This window comes from Canis lupus, assembly GCF_048164855.1.
Source record: "Canis lupus baileyi chromosome 27 unlocalized genomic scaffold, mCanLup2.hap1 SUPER_27_unloc_5, whole genome shotgun sequence".
NCBI classification, from domain to species: domain Eukaryota; kingdom Metazoa; phylum Chordata; class Mammalia; order Carnivora; family Canidae; genus Canis; species Canis lupus.
In genome coordinates, this window is record NW_027326446.1 from 439,892 (window position 1) to 448,692 (window position 8,801).

Consider the following 8,801-nt stretch of genomic DNA (forward strand, 5'->3'; position numbering starts at 1 on the left):
TCAATGCGTTCGGGAGGGGAACGGCCACCAGGGAAGAGGGGGGCTTTGCCCCAGGCGGCACAGATAAAACAGTGGGACAGATTGCCCATGCCTGAAAGGCTGGAGAGGGAAGTAAGTGCCTTGTTGGCTAAGTTTCATCTAGGAGAAGGGGCCCCGCCCCGGGCCTGAGCTGGGGTAGCCTGTAGGTGGGTTTGGAGAAGTTGCTCCTGTGCACGTATGGTGGGAGTCTGGTTCCTTCGGTCGGGTTGGATTGGTGGAAGTGAGAGCCGCACGTGTGTATGTCGTGTAGATGCGGGGAGAGAAGACGGTAGGGTAGGAGGAAAAGGGGCAGCGGTACAATTTTGCGGTTACCCCCGTCGCCCAGTGGGAATCCCAAGGGTCCAGAATAGTTAGGCTATAGTTACTGTGTGTTCTGTAGAAGCGGCCTCGTGGGTCACTGGTTGCAAAGGTGCCGGCGAAAGGGTCCCGGCACAAGTGGCCAAGGCGATGAATATTCCAGTAGCGATAAGGGCAGCATCCGTGGATTTCAACCGGGTAGTTTTGGCAGGTAGGATGGGTCTTGATCATAGGTGGAAGAGATTCTAGGAGCAGATGTGGATACAGGAATTGACTGGCAATTGGGGATGGAGAAATTGATGAGGGCCTGGCAACCCAGTGGTTGACAATCAGTGGTGGACATTCCCCGGTGCCAGGTTTCTGTCATGTAAACGTCCACCTAAACCCAGGGTCAGTGGTGGAGTGACCAGGAGGTAGGACCAGGAGGAGGAGGATGGAGCCATAGCAGTATTGGAGTAGGTCCCAAAGGTGGTCCTGCGCATCCGTGTCGTGAGGGGCCTCGCTTTCACTTAGAGCTGTGTACCCCGCGGGTGGTGTGCTAGGAGTTTGGCGGCCGTGGGGGTCGTAAGGGCCACCGTATCGGGACCGGTGCACTTAGGCTGTAAGGTTTTTGGGTATAGTTCTTGTAGCAGGACGCAATCCCCTGGGGCCAGGGCTTGGGGAGTATCTGCTGTGGGTTCCCCTGGAGTCGGGCTGACTGAGTCGCATGGGCCCGCAGGAGGGCTCTTAGAAGAGTTAGGTAAGGTAGGCAAGATAGGAGCAGAGGAGGCGGTGACGGGAAGATTTTGAGTGAGCAGGAAGGGCCGCCCACGAGAAGCTGAAAGGGACTTAGAGCCCACGGCCCTCTAGGGGAAGCTCTGAGCCTTGTTAAAGCCAGCGGGAGGAGGGTGGCCAGGACGGGCGGGCTTCAAGGGCAGTTTGGTGAGATGTCCCTCGAGAAGGCCGTCGGCCCGCTCTCCCTTACCCGAAGACTGGGGTTGGTATGGGATATGGGGTTTCCAGGTAATATTTAGGCTCTCGGAGACTTGCTGGGTGATGCTGGAGATGAGGCCGGGCCGTTGTCAGATGGTAGGGTCCGCGGGAGGCCGAACCTCGGAATGATGTGTTGGAGGGCTATGGTGGCCGCCGCCTCCGCAGTGTCCCGAGGTATGGAGAAAGCCCCTATCCACCGTGTAAAGGTGTCCACTGAGGCTAACAGGTAGGGAAAGGATTTATGGCGTGGCACGTGGGAAAAGTCAGGCTGCCAGTCCTCGCCAGGTTGGTGTGCGCAGAGCTGGGGATTGGGCCCCGCCGGGCCTGCGAATTCCCCCTCGAGCGTTGACCGTGGAGCAGGGTTTGCAAGACTTCGGCGCCTCTCCGGTAACCTGTGGCACATGTGGAGGGTGGAAAAGGGGTTGTAGGAACTGGTGTAAGGCCTTGGGCCCGACGTGTAGGGACTGCCGTATGTCTGAAACGATCATGGGGGCTGAAGGGTCTGGAAGAGCGAGTTTCTTTGGAATGAAGATGCGGCCTTTGTCCCTGGCGATTCCTCCCATCTTTTTGGGTGTCTGTCTGAGTTTCCTGGTGTGTGTAAGAGGGGGACTGTGGTGTGTGGAGGAAGAGGAGGGGAGCTGGTGGGGGTCTAAGGCAGTGGGTCGGGCAGTGGAGAGTCGGCTTTGTTGTTGCCTCGGGACACCAGGTCCTCGGAGGGTCGGTCCACGACAGTGGACAGTGGCTACTTGAGTGAGGTTGGGGTGTCTGAGGGTCTGGGCTGAGGGTCTCCAGTAGTTGTGAAATGAGGTGCCCATTGATTATGGGTGGTACCCTTGGTGGTAAGACACCCTCGCTCTTGCCAGAGGACAGAATGTGTGTGTGTGATGAGGGAGGCGTATTTGGAGGCAGTGTATGTGGTGTCCCGAGGGGGAGGGCAGCCGCCTCCAGGACGGCATCGAGGGTAAGCAAGTACGGCGTAGGCCGCGTGTCTCTCTCTGGCCGTCCGGGGCGATGAGAGAACTACCATCCACAAAGAGGATTCATTCGGTCAGGCTTCGGGAGGGCTTGATAGGAAAGTCCCGACGTGGAGGAGTCAGCTCGTGCAGGAGTTGAGGGCAGGAATGGGAGGGTTCTGAGTGAGTCGCGGGGGGAGTACCCACCCGCAGGAGGGGAGCAGGATTTAGACGAGAGGTTGGTGGGTGGTAGATGTCCGGGTTTTCGATGAAGAGGAGAAGATCAAGTTGGAGTCTAGCGGGGTCCAGGTGAGAAACAGATTTCTGGCTCAGTAGATCTGTGTCCCAGGCGGTGAGAGGAGAAAACGGTGAGGGGCCTTGTAGAGTGAGTGTAAGGGCCTCCTTTGTCAGGGAGGCGGCCCCAGCCAGGGCTCTGAGACGTGGTTGCCAGCCCTGAGCGGCGACATCTAGCTGTTGTGAGAGGTACGCCCGTGTCCGCTCCGTTGGTCCTGTTGGCTGTACCAGGAGGCGAGGGGCCGAGCGGGAACGTTCATCAGTCAATAAGTAGGGAGGTTTTGGGGGATCTGGAAGAGCTGAAACGGGTCCCAAAGTAAGGCAGTCTTCCCGTTTGGAGAGAAGGTGTTTGACAGGGGAGGGGTCTGTCCGTGGCCCCCGTGGGGTTGGTTTGGCTGCCCTGTGGAGGGGTCGTGCCAGGAGAGCGAAGTCAGGAATCCAGTACCAGAGGAAACCCACGAGAGCCAAGAAAGAGAGAAGGTTGTCGGCGTTCTGGCGGGGAGAGGGGAGGCCGGAGATGCTGGTGTTGTGGTAGGCGGAGGCGGTCTCCAGTGAGTGTTTTCGAGGTGTAGGGGTTAAGGATATACCCAGCTAGGTAACCGTGGGGGTGCAAAGTTGCGCTTTGGAGGGAGTGACCGGGTACCCTTTAGAACCAAGGAAGCTGAGGAGGAGAGCAGTGTCTTCCTGTGAGGAAGGTCGGGAGGGCCTACAAAGGGGAAGGTCATCGACTTCTTGGAGGAGTGTGCTCTGTGTGAAAGAGCCTTGTTGGAGATGTCTAGAAAGGGCCTGGCCAAAGAGATGGGGACTATCCTTGGAGTCCCTGAGGCAGGACCGTCCAGGCCAGTTGTCCTGAGGTATGTGTGTCGGGGTCTTCCCATGGGAAGGCCAAGAGAACGTATGAATGTGGGTGTGGAGGAGCAGTGAATCAAGAAGGCATCTTTGAGGCCTCAGCGTGAGAAGTGAGTAGCGGTGGAGGGAACAGTAGAAAGTGGGGCGTATGGGTTGGGCACCAGCGGGTGGAGAGGGCTAGCAGCCTCGTTGATGAGTCTTCAACCTTGTAGTAGGCGATAGGCTCCAGAAGGTTTCCTGGCAGGGAGAATGGGGGTGATGCTCGGGGAGCTGTTGGGGATAAGGAGGCCGTGCTGGCCAAGTCGGTCTGTACTAGGTTTAAGTCCCCGTCGGTGAGTTTCCGAAATGGAGAATTGGGGCTGAGAAGGAGAGGAGGCGGGGGGGTTTGATCTTTTAAGTGGGTTTTGACTGGGGGGTGGTGAGTGGCCACCATTGGTTTAGAGGTGTCCCAGACTTGGGGGTTAAGGGGTAGAGGGAGACGGGGGGCGTGGAGTGGAGGGATCAGGAGAAATGAAGGGTAAGACGAGGTGAGCAGAGGCAGTGGGTGAGGGAGAAAGACGAACGGTGGCCTTGAGTTTGTGTAGGATCTCCCGGCCGAGGAGAGGAGCCGGGCAGGAAGGAGTTCTAAGGAAGGAGGGTGAGAGGGGAGCCCGTCCGTGGAGTAGATGGAGGTGCCATCAGTTCCCCCCACCACCACCACTGGAGAGGGGAACCCGGCACCCGAGTGGAAGGCAGAATGGAGCCAGTCGCCCCGTGTCCAGCAGGAAAGAGACGGACTTCCCCGCTCCCGGGAGCAGGACCCCACGTTGTGCCCCAGGTAGCAAATCCGAGAAAGCCCCCAGGAGCCGACACCGATGCAAACACACGAGGGTTTCTTTACAAGCTCGAGCTTGGGTCCAAGTGTACCCGACACGGCGGAGCAGGGACTTGGACCCCGGGGCTCAGAGGCGTAGCAGCTTTCCGGGGGCCAGTGGCCCACGGGATTGTAACACACACAGAAGGTTGCACAGTCATGTGAGTCCGCCCGCAACTGGGGGCCAGTTGACTCCCAGTTTACCCTACCTATGGTGACCGTTTGAACTGGCCTATCACTCTGGTCAGAATTGGCGCGCAGTGTTGGGGGGCACAAGCGGGGGTTACATTTTTATGATCTGATTTCGGATAAAGATGTGCTCAGTGGCTTGACTAGGGTGGTGCAGCTCCTTTTAATAAGCAGGTCCTGTGGGGGTCATAGCAGGAGGTGGCGGGTGCAGCAGAAAATGGAATTAGTCCTGCTCCGCTTGTCCAGGGGTAGGGGATTTTTGTGCTCGCTTCGGCAGCACATATACTAAAACAGGGGTAGGGGATTTTTGTTAAATTCCCTGGGTGCCACATTCTCCTCTTTTCCTAGGATCCTAAGCAGGACCCAATTTCCGGTTCTGGGTTTCTGTCTAAAGAGGCAGTGGTAGTCATTGTTGCCTGAGTACCATAAGTTGGACTGTATTGACTCCGATCTTTGACAAGAAGCTACTCGTCGATTAATGAGGCAGGGTCTGAAGGTTAGAAGGAGGAGGCTGATGATGAGTGGGACGGCGGGAGGATAACATGGTAGTCAGCCAGGGGGAATGATTAAACCAGGGTTCGAACCAACCTTGTTCCTGTTCTCGCCCCGATTTACATTTCAGCAAAGAAGCAACAGCCTTCGTTTGTGGCAGCACATAACTCCCCACCCTTTGTTGTAAGAAGACTAAGTATAATCGCCTTCTATTTTGAAGGACAACCTAAGACTAGGGAGTCTTGGAGGTGGGAAATAAGTGAGATTAGCTCAGTCTTAGCTTTCGGGGATTGACCTTTTCTAGTTGGCTTTTCCATTCTGGAACAAAGTCCTTGAGAAAGGCGTGTGGGTCAGCTGGCTGGTCGTGGGTGTAGTGGACCCAGGGCGTAATCCTGTCAACCTTGAGAGTGGTGGAAGTGGTCACGATCACGATGTAAGGTCCCTTCCAGGGAGGTTGAAGTGTCTGGTGTTGGTATCTCCACACGTACACCCAATCACCTGGCTGATATTGATGGGGGTCCGGGGGTGGCCCAGTCTCCTAGAGGGCCCTCAGCTTAGGCCGCACCTGCTCATGGGTTCATTGTAACATTTGGAGAGTGAAAAGAAGTGGGTGATCTTCCAATTCAGCAAGCACCTCAGGTTTTAAATTGGGGATAACAGGTGGAGGAAGACCGAACATGATCTCGTAGGGAGTCCGTCCCCCCTTATATGGGGAGTTCCTCACCCTATATAGGGCAAAGGGGAGGAGAGTCACCCAGTTCCCGCCAGTCTCCAGAGCTAATTTAGTTAAGGTCTCCTTGAATGTTCTGTTCCTCCTCTCTACCTGTCCTGAGCTTTGGGGCCTATATGCACAATGTAATTTCCAATCTGCCCCAAGTATTTGTGCCACTCCCTGTGTTACCTTAGAGACGAATCCTGGGCCATTGTCTGATCCAATTCTAACAGGAAAACCATACCTCGGTAATATGTCTTTAGCAGTTTCTTGGTCAAGGTCTGTGCTGTTTCATGTTTGTTGTGAAATGCCTCTGTCTGCCCTGAAAAAGTATCCACAAACACTAGTAAATACTTGTCCCCGTATTTTCCAGGTTTTTCGTCAGTGAAGTCCACTTCCCAGTAGGCTCCTGGGCGGTCCCCTCAGAGTCGGGTAACTGGGTGAGATCCATGGGCAGTGGCATTAACTGGTATGCGTGGCAGCTCGCCAATATCTGCTTGATCTTTGCTCTAGAGCCTTTAATAGTGATCTTTTCGTGCCGTTTGAGGTCTTCCATTTTCTTTGTTCCCATATGAGTACTCCGATGCATTTTGGATAGGCCTCGCCGTCCTAGTTCCTCTGGCTGGATGAGGCTGGAGTCTGCGGCCCTCCACCAGCCACACAAGCATTGGGTCGTAGGCAAGCGTTTGATCCAGTGCAAGTCAGTGTCAGTATAGTTGGGAGTATCAGGCAGGGTTGCAGCCCCCGCATCAGGTAGTGTGGTTGTTAAAACCTGGGTCATCATAAGGGCCACGTCTTTAGCTTTGGAGTCGGCTATTCGGCTTCCCCTGGCTACTGGTAGTACTGCTCTGTGGCGTTCCGGACAATGAGTGATAGCTAGGTCCTTGGGCAGCCAGGGGGCCCTTAGGAGTTCAAGGATCTCTGTTTTATTTTTATTTTTTAAAGATTTATTTACTTATTTATTCGTGATAGACACATAGAGAGAGATGCAGAGACACAGCAGGAGGGAGAAGCAGGCTCCATGCGGGGAGCCCAACGTGGGACTCGATCCAGGACTCCAGTATTGTGCCCTGGGCCAAAGGCAGGCGCTAAACCGCTGAGCACCAAGGGATCCCTGTTTTATGTTTAATAGTTTTTCCCTCTGCTGTCAGAAGCCCTCTCTCCCTGTGAAGGGCTCCGTGGATATCGCGGTGGCAAAGGCATACCTGCTGTCAGCATAAATGTTTATTCGTTTACCTTTCTCCACGGTTAGCGCCTCGGCCAGTGCGATCACTTCTGCCCGGTGAGCCGATATTCCGGCTGCCAATGGTGCTGCCCAGATGTTCTCCGTTTCCATGGTTACGGCTGCCCCCGCGAATCTGATTCCTTCTAGGACAAAACTGCTGCCGTCCGTGTACCAGGTGGTGTTCGCATTAGGCAGTGGCTGGTCCTGGAGATCAGCTCTGATTCCATGCACCTGTGCCACAATTTCTTGACACATGTAGAGGGGGGTCCCAGTCTGGGTTAGGGAGTAGCTTTGCCGGATTCAGGGTTGTTGGTGCCTTAAATCAAATTCTGGTGGGGTTTAGCAGTAGGCTCTGATAATGGGTCAGACGGGCATTGCTGATCTAGAAGTCTGGGGGCTGTTTAAGTACCCCTTCAATAGCATATGGGGTGGTAACATGCAGTTCTTGCCTCATGGCCGGTTTGTCTGCGTCCTTGACCATAGTGGCCACTGGCAATAATTTTGAAGCATGGGGGCCATCTAGTGGCTACCATGGCCAACTTTTTCGAGAGATAGGCTATTGGTCTCTTCCAGAGACCTAGGTACTGGACGAGGACCCCTTTTGCCACCCCGTCTTTCTCGTCCACATACAGGTAGAAGGGCTTGGTTAGGTCGGGCAACCCAAGAGCTGGGGCAGACAGCAAGGCCTGTTTAAGATAATCAAAGGCTTTGTTCATGGCCTCTATGCATTCAAAATTCTGCTGGTTCCTGGTGGCCTCATAGAGGAGGGTCTAGCCATCTTGGCAAAACCCGGAATGGATAATCGACAGAACCCTGCTGATCCCAAGAATTCATGTACCTGGCATACAGTTTGTGGCTGTGGGATCCTTAGGACGGTTTCCTTCCGTGCGTCTGTCAACCATCTTTGTCCATCCTTTAATGTGTACCCTAGGTTGCTCACCTCTGCTCTTCAGATCTGGGGTTTTTGAGCTGAGGCCGGTTATCCTAGAGCCGCTATTGTCTGGAGCAAGTCCCTGGTGCCTCGCAGGCATGTGTCCTGGTCTTCCGCTGCCAACAGGGTATCATGTACATATTGCAATAAGGTCAAATGAGGGTGCTCGGACTGGAACTCACCCAAGTCTTCGTGTAAGGCCTCATCGAAGATGGTCAGTGAATTTTTGAATCCTTGTGGCAGTCGAGTCCAGGTGAGCTGGCCATTGATGCCTTTCTCGGGGTCTGTCCATTCAAAGGCGAAAAGGTCTTGGCTCTTGGTTGCTAAAGGCAGGCTGAAAGAGGCGTCTTTTACATCTAATACAGTAAAGCAAAGTTTGTGTGGAGGCAGGGTGGAGAGGAAGGTGTATGGGTTTGGGACCGTAGGGTGCATATCCTCCACTCGCCAGCTGACTTCCCTTAAGTCCTGGACTGGCCTGTAATCATTAGAGTGCGGTTTCCGCACCGGCAGAAGAGAGTGAGTGTTCCATGCTGACTGGCAAGGTCTCAATATGCCCAAGTCCATTGGTTACCATATGTGGGGTGTGGTTCCCGTATGGGCTATGGGAGGCATGGGGTATTGGCGGACCCTGACAGATCTGCCCCTGGCTTTAGTACTATGTAAATGGCCAGTCGGTGCCAGGCAAGCCCAGTTCCCCCAATTTCTGCCCATGCTTGGAGAAATTCCTGCATCCAACGGTCAATGTCAGTCACTGGGGCCGAGGGCATTTGGTGAAGACGATATTCGTCTTCTAAACTCAGGACAAGCACCTGAATCGGGTGCCCCTCCTTGTTTAGGATTTTTGCCCCTTCGGGGTGGAAGCAAATTTGTGCCCCCATCTTGGTGAGCAAGTCCCAACCTCACGATGGGTAGGGACACTCAGGGATGACCATGAAGGAGTAGGACACCCGGCCCATGCCTAGATCTACAGTTGTCCGGGTAGTCCATGAGTACTG